This window comes from Pleurodeles waltl, chromosome 6 (assembly GCF_031143425.1).
Source record: "Pleurodeles waltl isolate 20211129_DDA chromosome 6, aPleWal1.hap1.20221129, whole genome shotgun sequence".
In the NCBI taxonomy this organism is placed as follows: domain Eukaryota; kingdom Metazoa; phylum Chordata; class Amphibia; order Caudata; family Salamandridae; genus Pleurodeles; species Pleurodeles waltl.
This window is the reverse complement of record NC_090445.1, coordinates 64,617,168-64,633,952: the sequence shown is the minus strand read 5'-3', so window position 1 is coordinate 64,633,952 and position 16,785 is coordinate 64,617,168. Positions and strand designations below refer to the sequence as shown.

Genomic DNA, 16,785 nt, shown 5'->3' with positions numbered 1-16,785 from the left:
ATGCAACGCCTGTGATTTTCGTCCGGCATGCCCAGGATTTCCACACATCGTCCCTGGGTGTTACAAAGATCCCCTCATCGCAGTGAGGAACCAAGACTGCATGCCGGAAATCGACACAAAGCCCCTTGCAGCATGGAAAAAAACAACACAAAGTCTGTGCTACGCAGGAAATTCTGATGCACACCCTATTGTTCCATTCATCTCCTCCTCTGCGGTCTCCGTTTTGACGCAAACCAGATATTTTGTGAAACCAAGAGACAACTGTTGATTTCTAAGACTTAAAACTCTTTTTAATCTCCAAAAAGTGATATCTCAACTTGTGCTTATTGAATCTTTATAGTTTTGACCTGAAGTTAACCAGATAAATAGCATATTTTTTTCTAAACCTGTGTGGTGTATTTTTGTGGTGTTTTCACTGTGTTACAGTATGATTAATTCCACAAATACTCTCCACATTGCCTTCTAAATTAAGCCTGACTGCTCAGTGCCAAGCTACCAGAGGGTAGGCACAGGATCATTTGGATTGTGTGTGACTTACCCAGGCTAGGATTGTGATCCCTATTTGGACAAAGGTGAATACCTCTGCCAACTAGAGACCCCATTTCTAACAAACACATTGTGACTTGCACTCACATTCACTTACTTGCACTCATTCTTACTCACACACTGTCATTCATTGTCACTTAACCACATTTATTCTCATACATTATATTGCATTCACTCTATCTCACTCTCTCACCCATTCTTTTCTGACTCATACTTACTCATAAGCATACACAAACTGTCATTTTCATTAACACTCACTTATTTTCAAACAGTCACACAGTGTCTTCTTCATTCACACTCACTAACTCAAAATCACACTCACTCACTCAGACTTTGAAGTGCATGCACTCACTCTTATCGTCACTCATTCTGTCTCAGTCAATCTCAAGTACACACAATCTTATTTATCCTCACTCACAAGCTGTCACTGACTCTCACTCACTACCTGCCACTGACTTTCCCTCACACACACACACACACACACATGCTCACACATACAGACATGCTCTCTTGCACACACATACTCTCACTCACTGGCATGCACACTACATTCAAAACCTTTTTTGCTTTTAACATCTACCACTGAAAGTCTTGTACTAGGTCCTGGTGCTCCGTTTTTTTGTTACATTAATAGTGAATAACAAACTATTATTCACTATTAGTGTAATAGAAAAAGGGCAAAAACAAAGGTTCTACCTTTGAGGCCAGGAGTCGCAAAAGCAGTGGCAGGGGTCACAAGGAGCAAGTCAGAGATTATAGTTGCAGCTCCTGGACATGTGTTTCTGGGTTTAGCCCTTCATCAGTAGAGCGAAGTTGTCCTCATGTGAACAAGCTGAAGCCATGCCGGTCTTTGCAGTAAGAAAGAGATGCCTGGAACACCTCCAGCACTGGCTGCACCTACGAGGGTGAAACACTTTTATATTTTTCTCTGCTGAAGAAAGGATTGACCTTGAAACACGTGTCCAGAGATGATTTTATAACTTAAGGCCTGGAATAATGAAACTGCTTAAAGAATTCACTGTGAGTTGCTGGCTTTGCTTTTTCTTCCCGTTTATATTAACCTGTTGGGAGTGCGCTTTCACATGAGGACAACTTCGTTTTTGATAATTAACCGGCCTGTCCAGCCGGGAAGGCAGGACCACTGCACATTGAAGCAGGTCTGTGTGACTAAAAATGGATTGTCACATAAGAGCAATCAGGTTGGGTTATTCACAGCAAATCTGACAATTTTACTTTGGATTCGCCTACAAAGGTTTTGCACTTTGGGTCATTATTTCGTTTGGCTCCAGCAACCCACTTGGGGCAAAATGAAAAAATTGCAGGACCACCACAACCAGCATGCACTGCTCACTTGAGAGGCCCACTGGGGCGGACTGGTATTTAAAGAGACTAATCAGGTGCCTGCAATTAGACAAGCTGAAGCCATGCCGGTCTTTTCAGTAAGAAAGAAATGCCTGGAACACTTCCAGCACTGGCTGCACCAATGAGGGTGAAATACTTTTATATTTTTCTCTGCTGAAGAAAGGATTGACTTTGAAACACGTGTCTTATAACTTAAGGCCTGGAATAATGAAACTGCTTAAAGAATTCACTGTGAGTTGCTGGCTTTGCTTTTTCTTCCCGTTTATATAACCTGTTGGGAGTGCGCTTTCACATGAGGACAACTTCGTTTTTGATGTTTAACCGGCCTGTCCAGTCGGGAAAGCAGCACCACTGCACATCGTAGGAGGTCTGTGTGACTAAAAATGGATTGTCACATAAGAGCAGTCAGGTTGGGATATTCACAGCAAATCTGACAATTTTACTTTGGATTCACCTACAAAGGTTTTTCACTTTGGTTCATTATTTCGTTTGGCTCCAGCAACCCACTTGGGGCAAAATGAAAAAATTGCAGGACCACCACAACCAGCATGCACTGCTCACTTGAGAGGCCCACTGGGGCGGACTAGTATTTAAAGAGACTAATCAGGTGCCTGTAATTAGACAAGCTGAAGCCATGCCGGTCTTTGCAGTAAGAAAGAGATGCCTGGAACACCTCCAGCACTGGCTGCACCTACGAGGGTGAAACACTTTTATATTTTTCTCTGCTGAAGAAAGGATTGACCTTGAAACACGTGTCTTATAACTTAAGGCCTGGAATAATGAAACTGCTTAAAGAATTCACTGTGAGTTGCTGGCTTTGCTTTTTCTTCCCGTTTATATAACCTGTTGGGAGTGCGCTTTCACATGAGGACAACTTCGTTTTTGATATATATATATATGTATATATATATGTATATATATATACATATATGTATATACAAAGCAAAGGTGTCCTCCGGACAAAAGCGCACGCTCAACAGGTTGCAGTTTATTTTGGAAAGCAGCAAAGCCAGTAACATTCAAAGAATTCTTTACACATTTTCCAGGCCTCACACATTTCAGACATTTGGTCCCTGGTCACAGGCCAAATGCTTGGGTTGAGCAAATGATTGCAGGCACCTGATTACTTGATTACATGCTCTGGTGAGTTACACAATGCATCCTGGTAGTGGTAGCCCTGCACCTTTATATTACATCTTTAATAGACAATCATTTCTGCCTTGGTAGGTTGCTGCAGCCAAACAAACAAAGCACATTTAAAAACCTTAGTAGGTGAATTCAAAGCACAGTTACCAAGTGTTGGACTTTTGCTTATGCAGGGTCATCCTGAATCTTTTTGCCTCCTGCCTCCTATTTTTTTCTGACCTGTCGCTGTTGGCTCTTGAACTCTGAGCACTTTCCCACTGCTAACCAGTGCTAAAGTGCATATGCTCTCCGTGTAAATTGTATGTAATTGGTTTATCCATGATTGGCCTATTTGATTTACTAGTAAGTCCCTAGTAAGGTGCACTAGAGGTGCCAGGGCCTGTAAATCAAATGCTACTAGTGGGCCTGCAGCACAGGTTGTGCCACCCACATAAGTAGCTCTGTAATCATGTCTCAGACCTGCCACTGCAGTGTCTGTGTGTGTATTATTACACTGTAAATTCGACTTGGCAAGTGTACCCACTTGCCAGGCCTAAACCTTCCCTTTTCTTACATGTAAGGCACCCCTAAGGTAGGCCCTAGGTAGCCCCAAGGGCAGGGTGCAGTGTATGGATAAGGTAGGACATATAGTAATGTGATTTATATGTCCTGATAGTGAAATACTGCCAACTTCGTTTTTCACTGTTGCAAGGCTGTCTCTCTCATAGGATAATATGGGGGCTACCTTTAAATATGATTAAAGTGTAGATTCCCCTAGAGAGTAGATGGACATGTGGAGTTTGGGGTCCCTGAACTCACAATTTAAAAATACATCTTTTAGTAAAGTTGATTTTAAGATTGTGCGTTTGAAAATGCCACTTTTAGAAAGTGAGCATTTTCTTGCTTAAATCATTCTGTGACTCTGCCTTGTTGTGGATTCCCTGTCTGGGTCAGTTTGACAGTTGGGTTGTTTTTCACCTCGCACTAGACAGTGACACAAAGGGGGCTGGGGTCTAACCTGCATTTCCTGATTAGCCATCTCTGCTAGGAGGGAGGGGTGGAGTAGTCACTCTCATCTGAAAGGACTGTGTCTGCCTCTGACAATGCCGGCTCCAACCCCCTGCTGTGTGTCTGATGCCTTGCCTGGGCAAGGCAGGATTTCACAAGTAGGTGTGAGTCCCCTTTGAAGAAAGGTGACTTCAAAGACTAAAATGGGTATAAGAAGGGCACCCAAATCTACAGACTTTAGAAACACTTTTGGAACCAAGAGGAACCTCTGCCTGGAGAAGAGCTGATAGCTGAGGAAGAAGTGCTGCCCTGCCTGTGACTGTGCTTTGCGGTGCTTTCCTGCAGTGCTGCTTCTGCCAGAGTAAGAGGGCAAAGACTGGACTTTGTGTGCCTTCCATCTTGTGAAGAAATCTCCAAGGGCTTGAGTTAGAGCTTGCCTCATGTTGTTTGAAGTCTCAGGGACAGCAAAGACTTCTCTCTGCCAGCACCTGGAGTCTCTGGAGAGACTCCTGCTCTGACAAGTGGTGCCCTATCCAGTCCCTGGGCCCTTGAAAGGAAAGCTGGTGGAATCCAAGGAAATCGACTTTGGACAGACACCGCTGCTGAATCCGGTAACGCCGCCTGCACCTGACGCCGTGACCTTCGCTGGAACGCGACGCTCTTCGCAGGCCCGACGCCGCAGCAGCCCCGCTGAAGTCCGCGACTCTGTGGAAGTCGCAGCACCACGTCATGACCGACGTCGCTGGAAGTGTACGGATTCAACGTTTCGCACAGACGCCGCGATTCCCGACTTCGCGCATCAGCTTGTTTTCACTCTTCACCAAAGGTACTGTACTTGGGGGTCTACACGACTCCGTGTCCGGCGCCGCTGGTGTCGGCTTGTTTGGAACGACTCCATCACGACGCCGTATTAACATCTCATCGAAGCATTTTTGTTTCTAAGCGCTATTTTTGAGTTTAATCTTTAAAAATTCATAACTTGACTTGTGTATGTCGGATTTTTGTCGTTTTGGTCTTGTTTTGTTTAGATACATATTTCCTATTCTTCTAAACCGGTGTTGTGTCATTTTGTAGTGTTTTCATAAAGTTACTGTGTGTGTTGGTACAAATACTTTACACCTAGCGCTCTGAAGTTAAGCCTACTGCTCTGCCAAGCTACCAAGCGAGTAAGCAGGGGTTAGCTGAGGGTGATTCTCTTTTACCCTGACTAGAGTGAGGGTCCTTGCTTGAACAGGGGGTAACCTGACTGTCAACCAAAGACCCCATTTCTAACACCAAGTTTTGCTGAAATTGTTCCATCCTGTTGCTCTTTATATGACAAATTCTTTACACATTTTGAATAATGTAATAATTTCAGCAAAACTCAGTAACTTTCCAAAATACATTGTAACCTGTTGAGAGTGTGCTTTTGTCCAGAGGACAACTTTGTTTTGCATATATATATATATACATATATATATATATATATATATATATATAGAGAGAGGGAGAGAGAGAGATAGTTTCTAGGGTTTTTAACTTACCTTATGTGGTAAAGGCATGTTTTGTAAAGGCATGCATAGTAAACAAATGTGATGTATTGCCAACTGACTTATCAAAGGAAACCACTGATACTGAGGGTACATCTGTGTTTGAAGGATATCTTACCTTTGAAAACTACATAACTACTAAGAGACAGTTTACCGCATAACGAATGCTGTAAAATATAGGTAGAGAGCTATAAGTAGCCTGAGACATTGTTAAGGGACTACTTATGTGGGTGACACAATCAGTGCTGCAGGCCCACTAGTAGCATTTAAAGTACAGGCCCTGGGCACAGGAAGTGCACTTTACTAGGGACTTTCAGGTAAATTAAATATGCCAGTTGGATAAAGAGATGTAGAGAGTGAGGTCATGATATATGTGTGCAATAAAGGAATGCAGATTTTGAGGTGGCGACATATATGTACGATGAAGAGATGCAGATCAATCAATCAATCATGGATTTGTAAAGTGGGGCTAATCACCTATAGGGTCTTAAGGTGCAGATAGTGGGGTTGCAACATATGTGTTTGATAAAGAGATGCAGAGAGTGGGGTAATGATATACTGTATGTGTGAGATAATGAGATGCGGCGAGTGTGGTAATGATATATGTGTGTGATAAAAAAGATGCAGAGAGTAAAGTAATGATATATGTATGTGATAAAAAGATGCAGAGAGTAAGGTGATGATATACGTGTTTGATAAAGAGATCGCAGATACTGGGGTAGCAACATATGTGTTTTATAAAGAGATGCAGAGTGGGGTAATGATATATGTGTGTGATAAAGAGATGCACAGAGTGGGGTAATGATATGTGTGTTGATAAACAAGTGCAGAGAGTGGACTGTGTTACCCGAGTCAATGCAAGAGATTCAAAGATCAGGGCAGAGAAGCCAAGAGCACAGGAATGTACAGTGAGTGCAATACAGAAATGGAGTGAGAAGGATGGATGTTCTGTCAAATAAAATACAATGGCCCTGATTTAAGAGGGTCTAGCACCACTTTAGCGCCACCTGAGTGTATTTTTTGATGCTAAGGCGGCACTAAGGTGGCCTTCTCCCCGTGCCAGATTTATAAAGTGGCGCAATGCATGCATCATTGTATCCCTTTGCACTACATTATGCAACGGGCATAATGTATGCAAAAGGGGCATTCCCCCGTCAGGGGAGCCGAAAAAATATCGCAAAGAAATCCAAGATATTTCTTTGCGTTATTTTTTTCGGGACATTTAACGCCTGCTCAGGGCAGGTGTTAAAAGGGCGCACACCATTGTTTACAATGGGCCCCTGTGTGCTATTCAGGGTTAGCAGCAAAGATTTGGCGCTAACCCTGGACAGTACATCAATAGCGTCAAAAATGTTGACGCTATTGTTCCCTACCCTGCGCCATAGTGTGCCATATTTTACATGTGATGCACACATCATGTTTGTAGGGGGCGCTAAGGGGGGCAAGGAAACTGGCGCTGCACTGGGTGCAGCACCACTTTCCTTAAATCTGCCCCAATGTTCTATGTTGCTTAGAAGTCCTAATATGTTTCCTTTAGTCAGCTTGATAATCATCACCACAGCCTTTGCTCTTTATCCAGCATGTTGAAATTGGTCTAACATGCTCAGAATCTACCTTCTCAATTTATTTTTTTGAACAACTAGAAACTTTCATGCTGGAAAATGCAACAAAATGCAGAGACACATTTTCTCCCACAAAATGTCCTTGGTTGAACCCAGCATATACCTTATAAACGTTCAGTTCCACAGTTCTCTGTTACAACTCATTTCCTTACATTAGCCTCCATTGCATCAGAAGAAAGGGCCCCCCACAAGTCACGGGGACCTGGGTCACACCAGTGCTCAGAAGAGCACAACACTGTCTGTGCACTGTAGGTCTTATATGCGAACGTGCAGAACGTGTGCTTTCTGCATAGGCATATTCGGAAACACCATTAACACTAGAGCTTCTAAGTATCCCAAAGAGGCACTCTTTGTGGTGCAAAATGAAATGTATTAACCTACCTGTGCACTGTGAGCGGGACAACCGACTCTTGGTCTGCCGTCCAAGTTAGTTTTCGTTCTGGAAGTCAGGATATCACAAGGTTTTTGTGATTGGATTACCTGGCAGCGGTCTGGAGCTGGAAACAAGTAACCAATCGGCAGCTTCCTCCTAAACGCATCATGTTGCAATCTCTTCTCTGGAAGTGGCCTTCCAAGTTGACATTTGGCCCATTTAATACTTTATCCAAAGTCAATATTTTTACGTTTTCACTGGAAATGACCACTTTAAAGGTATTGCCGTCCTCTAGGCAATGATCTTTAATGAAGGAATTCATGTGTTATACCATAAAGAAGTCTAATGCTCTACTCGGTGCCACTAAAAACGGAAGCTTGTAATAACTGGAGAGAACAGGATCAGAATTATGGGAAAGATGTTTACTTCTCAAAGGGACGTGTCATATGAGAGTAGAGTATTGTTATTTGAATGAAATACGGAGTTTGAAAGAGTAGGGTAGTAGTGATATATGTGTGTGATAAAGAGATGCGTAGGGTGGGGTAATGATACATATGTTTGATAAAGAAATGCGGAGAGTGGGGTAATGATATATGTGTGTGATAAAGAGATGCAGAGGGTGGGGTAGTGATATATGTGTGTATTAAGAGATGCAGAGAGTGGGGTAATGATATATGTGTGTGATAAAGAGATGCAGAGAGTGGGGTAATGATATATGTGTGTGATAAAGAGATGCAGAGAGTGGAGTACCAATATATTTGTGTGTGATAAAGAGATGCGGAGAGTGGGGTAATGACGTGTGTGTGATAATGAGATGCACAGAGTGGGTGTAGGAGGCTGGCCTGGCTTATAGTGGGTACCTTATGGTACTTACACCTTGTGCCAAGTCCAGTTATTCCTTATTAGTAGATTCGTAGTGTTCTAGCAGCTTAGGCTGATAAAGGTAGCTATAGCAGAGCAGCTTAGACTGAACGTGGACCATGCAAAGCTCCTACTATACCACTTATATCACTTAGCACTATATCATAAGAAACACAATACTCAGAGTTACTAAAAATAAAGGTACTTTATTTTAGTGACAATATGCCAAAAGTATCTCAGTGGATATACTCCCTCAGGAGGTAAGTAAAATACACAAAATATACACACAAACTAAAATCAGGTAAGTAAACAGTTAGAAAAGTAGTGCAAACACTGTAGAACACAATAGAATGCAATAGGACACAATAGTCCTAGGGGCAAAACAAACCATATGCTCCAAAAGTGGAATGCGAACCACGAAGGGACCCCAGGCCTAGTGTAGTGTGTAGAAGGTCGCTGGGAGTGTAAGAAAACACTAAGGGTGTCCAAGATACCCCACCCCAAGACCCTGAAAAGTAGGAGTAGAGTTACCCTACTACCCCAGAAAGACAGTAAAGTCGAGATAGGGTGTTCTGCAAAGGCAACAACTGACTGCAAAGCAGTGAAGACGGCTTCCTGGACCTGAGGACCTGCAAAAGAAGGGGACCAAGTCCAAAAGTCACGCAAGTGTCCAGGGGGGGGCAGAAGCCCACTAAACCCCAGATGAAGGTGCAAAAGGGCTGCCTCCAGGTGGAAGAAGCTGAAGATTCTGCAACAACAGAAGGTGCCAGGAACTTCTCCTTTGGTCAGCAGATGTCCCAGAGCGTGCTGGAGGATGCAGAGTTATTTCCAGGCAGAAAGACCGCAAACAAGCCTTGCTAGCTGCAAGAGTTGCGGTTGAAGATAATGGGTGCTGCCCAGGCCCAGGAAGGACCATAAGGTCGCCCCTTGGAGGAGGAGACAGAGGGGCGCTCAGCAACAGAGAGAGCCCATGCAGCAACAGGCATCACCCACAGAAGCACTTGAACAGGCATTCAAGGAATCTGAGCACAGCGGTCATCTCAACACAACAAAAGAGGGTCCCACGAAGCCAGTGTCAACTCAGCTAGTTGAACAATGCAGGATGGAGTGCTTGGGAACTGGGCTCTGCTGTGCATGAAGGAATCCTTGCAAAAGTGCACAGAAGCCCTAGCAGCTGCAAATCACGCAGTACACAGGATTACTTTCTGGTGTGGGAAGGCAAGAACTTACATCCACCAAATTTGGACAGAAGGACCACTGGACTGTCGGGGTCACTTGGATCCAGCTCCTGTGTTCCAGGGACCACGCTCGTCAAGATGAGAGGGGACCCAGAGGACTGGTGATGCAGAAGTTTTGTGCCTGCGTTAGCAGGGGGAAGATTCTGTTAACCCACAGGAGATTTCTTTTTGGCTTCCAGTGCAGGGTGAAGGCAGACAGCCCTCAAAGCATGCACCACCAGGAAACAGTCGAGAAAGCTGTCAGGATTAGGTGCTACAATGTTGCTGGTAGTCATCTTGCTACTTTCTTGCAGTTTTACAGGCGTCCTGGAGCAGTCAGCGGTCGATCCTTGGCAGAAGTCGAAAAGGGAGATACAGAGGAACTCTGGTGAGCTCTTGCATTCGTTATCTGACGAGAAACCCACAGGAGAGACCCTAAATAGCCCTCAGAAGAGGATTGGCTACCTAATCAGATAAGAGCCTATCAGGAGGGGTCTCTGACGTCAGCTGCTGGCACTGGCCACTCAGAGGTCTCTATTGTGCCTCACACTTCTCGATTCAAGATGGCAGAGTTCTGGGACACACTGGAGGAGCTCTGGGCACCACCCCTGGGGTGGTGATGGACGGGGGAGTGGTCACTCCACTTTCCTTTGTCCAGTTTCGCACCAGAGCAGGGGCATGGGGATCCCTGAACTGGTGTAGACTGGCTTATGCAAAGAGGGCACCATCTGTGCCCTTCAAAGCATTCTCAGAGGATGGGGAGGCTACTCCTCCCCAGCCCTTAACATCTATTTCCAAAGGGAGAGGGTGTAACACCCTCTCTCAGAGGAAATCGTTTGTTCTGCCTTCCTGGGACTGGGCTGCCCAGACCCCCGGAGGGCAAAAACCTGTCTGAGGTTTGGCAGCAGCGGTAGCTGCAGAGAAAACCCCAGAGAGCTAGTTTGGCAGTACCCGGTGTCCATGCTGGAGCCCCGAGGATGTATGGGATTGGCACCCCAATACCAGATTTGGCTTGGGGGGACAATCCATGATCTTAGACATGTTACATGGCCATGTTCGGAGTTACCATTGTGAAGCTATTCATAGGTATTGACCTATATGTAGTTCACACGTGTAATGGTGTCCTTGCACTCACAAAGTCCGGGGAAATTGCCATGAACAATGTGGGGGCACCTTGGCTAGTGCCAGGGTGCCCTCACACTTAGTAACTTTGCACCTAACCTTCACTAAGTGAGGGTTAGACATATAGATGACTTATTAGTTACTTAAGTGCAGTGCAAAATGGCTGTGAAATTGCGTGGACGTTATTTCACTCAGGCTGCAGTGGCAGTCCTGTGTAAGAATTGTCTGAGCTCCATATGGGTGGAAAAAGAAATGCTGCAGCCCATAGGGATCTCCTGGAACCCCAATACCTAGGTACCATATACTAGGGAATTATAAGGGTGTTCCAGTGTGCCAATCAGAATTGGTGAAAATAGTCATTAGCCTGCAGTGACAATTTTAAAAGCAGAAAGAGCATAAACACGGAGGTTCTAGTTAGCAGAGCCTCAGTTATACAGTTGCACACCACACAGGGAACACATAGAGGCCACAAACTATGAGCACTGGGATCCTGGCTAGCAGGATCCCAGTGACACAGGCAAAAACAAACTGACACACAAGTAAAAATGGGGGTAACATGCCAGACAAGATGGTACTTTCCTACACAACCCCCCCCCCAAACGAGGGACAATAAGGCTAACCTTGCCCAGATGAGTCTTCATTGTCTAAGTGAAATATCTGGAGAGTCCATCTGCATTGGAGTGGGTACTCCCAGATCTATGTTCCACTGTATAGTCCATTCCCTGTAGGGAGATGGAACACCTCAACAATTTAGGGGTTTCACCATTCATTTGTTTTAGCCAAAGTAGAGGTTTGTGGTCTGTCTGAACAATAAAGTGAGTACCAAACAGGTGTGGTCTCAACTTTTTCAGTGCCCAGACCACAGCAAAGGCCTCCCTCTCTATGGCAGACTAACGCTTTTCTCTAGGGGTCAACCTTCTGCTGATGAAAGCAAAAGGTTGATCCTGACCCTCAGTATTAAGCTGTGATAGCACTGCCCCAACCCCCAATTCAGAAGCATCAGTCTGGACTATGAACTTTTTGGAGTAGCAAAGGTTTTTTAGGACAGGTGCAGAGCACATGGCCTGTTTGAGCTCATCAAAAGCTTTTTGACAGCTAGCTTTCCACAATACCTTTTTAGGCATCTTCTTACTCGTGAGGTCATTAAGAGGAGCTACTATGGAGCCATACTTCTTAATGAACCTCCTATAGTACCCTCTGAGGCCTAAAAAGGCTCTCACCTGGGTTTGAGTTGTAGGGGGAGCCCATTCCATAATGGTCTGGATTTTCCCCTGCAGTGGTGCAATCTGTTCCCCACCAACACGGTAGCCCAGATAAAACACTTTCCCTTGCCCTATCTGGCACTTTGAAGCCTTCATAGTGAGGCCTGCCTTTTGCAGGGCCTCCAAAACTTTCCACAGGTGGACTAGGTGATCATCCCAGGCAGAGCTAAAGACAGCTATGTCATCTAGATATGCTGCGCTAAAAGCTTCCAACTCTTGCAGAACTGTGTTCACCAACCTTTGAAAAGTGGCAGGTGCATTCTTCAGACCAAAGGGCATCACAGTAAATTGATAGTGCCCTCCAGTGGTTGAAAATGCAGTTTTGAGTTTAGCATCTTCTGATAATTTAATCTGCCAATACCCTGCAGTTAAATCCAAAGTGCTTAGATACTTGGCAGAAGACAGTGTATCTATCAGCTCATCTGCCCTGGGTATAGGGTGAGCATCTATCTTGGTTACTTGGTTGAGTCCTCTATAGTCAACACAAAACCTCATCTCTTTTACCATCCTTACTGTGAGGTTTTGGGACAAGCACCACTGGGCTAGCCCATGGGCTTTCTGAAGGCTCAATCACTCCTAAGTCTAACATTTTCTGCACCTCTTGTTTAATGCAGTCCCTGACATGGTCAGGCTGCCTATAAATCTTACTTTTGACAGGTAAACTGTCTCCAGTATTGATTGTATTCTCACACCAAATAGCGGTACCTTGTATTAGTGAGAAGAGCTCAGAAAACTGACTTAAGAGATTTACACAGTAAGGCAATCTGCAAGTATTATCCCCTCCTCTAAGCCTTCTGCTTCAGTGGTGGAGAAGAGATCAGGGAGAGGGTCACTCTCTTCTTACTGCCCTCATCAGTTGCCATGAGCAGGGTGAGATCAGCCCTGTCATAGTAGGGTTTTAGGCAGTTGACATGGAGCACCCTAAGGGGACTCCTGGCAGTGCCCAGGTCTACCAAGTAGGTGACCTCACCCTTTTTCTCAACAATGAGATGGGGTCCACTCCATTTGTCCTGGAGTGCTCTTGGGGCCACAGGCTCTAATACCCTCACCTTCTGTCCTGGGTGGTACTGGGTCAGGACAGCCTTTTGGTCATGCCATTGCTTTTGCAGCTCCTGGTTGGCCTGCAGGTTTTTACTGGCCTTTTTCATGTACTCAGCCATTCTTGATCTTAGGCCAAGTACATAGTTCACAATGTACTGTTTAGGAGATTTTAAAGGTTGTTCCCAACCCTCCTTAACAAGTGCAAGGGAACCTCTCACAGGGTGCCCAAAGAGGAGTTCAAAGGGGCTAACGGCCACTCCTTTTTGGAGTACCTCCCTGTAAGCAAAAAGGAGGCAAGGTAACCAGATATGCCATCTCCTTCTGAGTTTTTCAGGGAGTCCCATTATCATACCTTTGAGAGTTTTATTAAACCTCTCAACCAGACCATTTGTTTGTGGATCATAAGGAGTAGTGAACTTGTATGTTACACCACACTCCTTCCACATTGCTTTGAGGTATGCAGACATAAAGTTACTACCTCTGTCTGACACCACTTCCTTAGGGAAACCCACCCTGGAAAAGATTCCCAGGAGGGCTTTAGCCACTGCAGAAGCTGTAGTAGTCCCTAAGGGTATAGATTCAGGATACCTAGTGGCATGGTCCACTACCACAAGGATAAACCTATTGCCTGAAGCAGTTGAAGGGTCAAAGGGGCCAACTATGTCAACCCCTACCCTTTCAAAGGGCACCCCAACCACAGGAAGTGGAATTAAGGGGGCCTTTGGTCTGCCACCAGTCTTGCCACTGGCTTGGCAGGTCACACAAGAGCAATGAAACTCTTGTGTCCTCTGACATATGAGGCCAGTGAAACAATGGAACAAGTCAGTCCCAAGTTTTGCTCTGGCCCAAATGCCCAGCCAAAGGAATGTCATGTGCCAAGGTTAGAAGAAACTCCCTATACTGCAAAGAGATGACCAATCTCCTGGCAGCTCCAGGTTTAGGGTCCCTTGACTCAGTATGCAGGAGGTTGTCTTCCCAATACACATTATGGCTATCACTGACATCCCCATTCTGCTGTTTGACAGCTTTCTGTCTTAAACCCTCTAGTGTGGGACAGGTCTGCTGTGCCACACTCAGCTCTTCCCTAGCAGCTCCCCTGCACCCAAAAGCTCAGCAGTGTCTGCTGCCAGCTCCTCTGGTGTAGGATCTGCACAGGGAGAGGATTCCTCTTCCACAAAAGTGGAATCTTCTGGAGAGGGAGGGATAGTCGGCAAGGATTTACCCTTACTACTCCTAGCTTTTGGGAGCACTTTGTCCATTGTTCCAGGATCCAAGTTTCCCTGTCCGTTTTGGCCTGAGCCCTTTCAAAGAAAAAATATGCTCAGGAATGCCCAGCATTGCTGCATGAACCTCCAACTTCACTTCAACCCAAGCTGATGTCGCCAAATCATTGCCTAGTAAGCAATCAACAGGTAATTCGGTGACTACCACAACTTTCTTTGGACCAGTAACCCCACCCACCCCCCAGTTGAGATTCACAACAACCATGGGGTGGCTAAGTGTGTTATTGTGAGCATCAGTCACTTGGCACGGCTGACCAAGTAGGTGTTGATCAGGGTGGACCAGTTTCTCAATCACCATAGTGACACTGGCACCTGTATTTCTGTAGGCCTCACCCCTAACACAATTTATTGGGGAAGTTGCTTGTACTTACCCATACTAAGGGGGCAAGCAACCAAGGTGGTCAAGCAATACCACCATCAGAGACTAAAACAGCCTCTGGTGTAGGATCTGCACAGGGAGAGGATTCCACTTCCACAAAAGTGGAATCTTCTGGAGAGGGAGGGATAGTGGGCAAGGATTTACCCTTACTACTCCTAGCTTTTGGGAGCACTTTGTCCATTGTTCCAGGATCCAAGTTTCCCTGTCCTTTTTGGCCTGAGCCCTTTCAAAGAAAAAATATGCTCAGGAATGCCCAGCATTGCTGCATGAACCTCCAACTTCACTTCAACCCAAGCTGATGTCGCCAAATCATTGCCTAGTAAGCATTCGACAGGTAATTCGGTGACTACCACAACTTTCTTTGGACCAGTAACCCCACCCACCCCCCAGTTGAGATTCACAACAACCATGGGGTGGCTAAGTGTGTTATTGTGAGCATCAGTCACTTGGCACGGCTGACCAAGTAGGTGTTGATCAGGGTGGACCAGTTTCTCAATCACCATAGTGACACTGGCACCTGTATCTCTGTAGGCCTCACCCCCAACACAATTTATTGGGGAAGTTGCTTGTACTTACCCATATTAAGGGGACACGCAACCAAGGTGGTCAAGCAATACCACCACCAGAGACTAAAACAGCCTCTGTGGTCTCCCTGAGAAGACCAACCCCAACTACACTACCAATGGTGAGCCCAGCTACACCCTTAGATTGGCTATTTGTAGTAGACTTCCCACCACCACTGCTATTACTAGGTGCACTAGAGGTTGCAGTTGGGGTTGTGGTAGTGGGAGCCTTGGTATTTTTCTTTGGACAAGTGGAATCACTTGCCCAATGGCCTTTTACTTTACATAAATAAGACCATGCTTCTTTTGATTGTGGGAAGAGGATTTGGACCCACCACCCCCAGAGGATTTTTGTGGGCCTGATGAATACTCAGAATGCTTTTTATCTTTGTCCCCACCCTTGTCATTTTCTCTGGCAGCTGATCAGGGGTATGGCATCCAGTCATGGATTATGACACCTATTGGCAACCCAAGTAGTGCTGCAGAGCGTGCCTACAACGACGCCCATAGGAGGACACGCAGCATTGTCGAGAGGTCCTTCGGCATCCTCAAGTCAAGGTTCCAGTGCCTCGACATCACTGGTGGTAGCCCCCTATATTCCCCGGAGATGGTCTGTAGGATCATCCTAACATGTGGAATATTGCACAACATTTGCATCAAAAGAAACTTTCCCCTCCTGGAACCAGAGCCACACATGCCTGAAGAGGAGGAAGAGGAGGATGCTGGCCTGCAACAGGAAGGGGAACTACAGAACACGGCCGCTGGTATACGCAGGCGGCAACAGATAGTCAACAATTTATTTTGAATATGATCACCTTCACCACTTTAGTTAACAAATTTAAATAAACACCTATTCTAATCATCATATCATGGTCTGGCTATTCCTTATTGCACACCTTCATCTCTACTTATCAGAACAAGAGTGTTGCCTCATGGAGCATTGCCAAGATACTAAGTAGGATACAGAACATCCCAAAGCTAATGTGATGCCTAACATACAATGGTCACATACACACACACTCTTAATGACATATATCATGTACATTTCTCCTTTGAAGGCCAATAGCAGAGGACCACAACTATTTCACACATACATGTTGAAATCAAGGTCCAACGCAGCATATGGCACACAACTAAGACACCATCACTCAATAAGGGGAAAACAAGCCTCATACATGAGGCAGTCAATGTGCTTTGGCATCAGTAACAGGAATGCCTGACCAGACCCTTGACAGCAGTAAGTCCAACTGCATCCAATATTTGCAAGGAATATCTGTGACCAGAGTCCCATAGAAGCAGAACAGAGACAGCACAAGTGCCACACATATGAGCAGCATTGCACACATGACATTCCATGTACATGTCAGCCCATTTCCTAACTCCTGACACACCCATGCACCTGGTCACAACCCACCTGTGGAAGAGGTCCCTGGAATACTAAGATGTGTACCCTGATATTCCCTCCTCTACACACTCAGACCAACATTAGCAA

General features: G+C 45.4%; 1 protein-coding gene across 1 annotated transcript in view; it reads right to left on the bottom strand.

The window, feature by feature from the left end:
• LOC138301857 (butyrophilin subfamily 2 member A1-like) overlaps window positions 1-7,672 on the bottom strand; it is a 69,331-nt gene extending 61,659 nt beyond the window's left edge. The window contains exon 1 of the mRNA XM_069242350.1: window positions 7,574-7,672. The gene's annotated coding sequence lies outside the window, so the exon portion shown is untranslated. The remainder of the gene's footprint in view (window positions 1-7,573) is intronic.
• Between the last annotated feature and the right edge of the window lie 9,113 nt (window positions 7,673-16,785).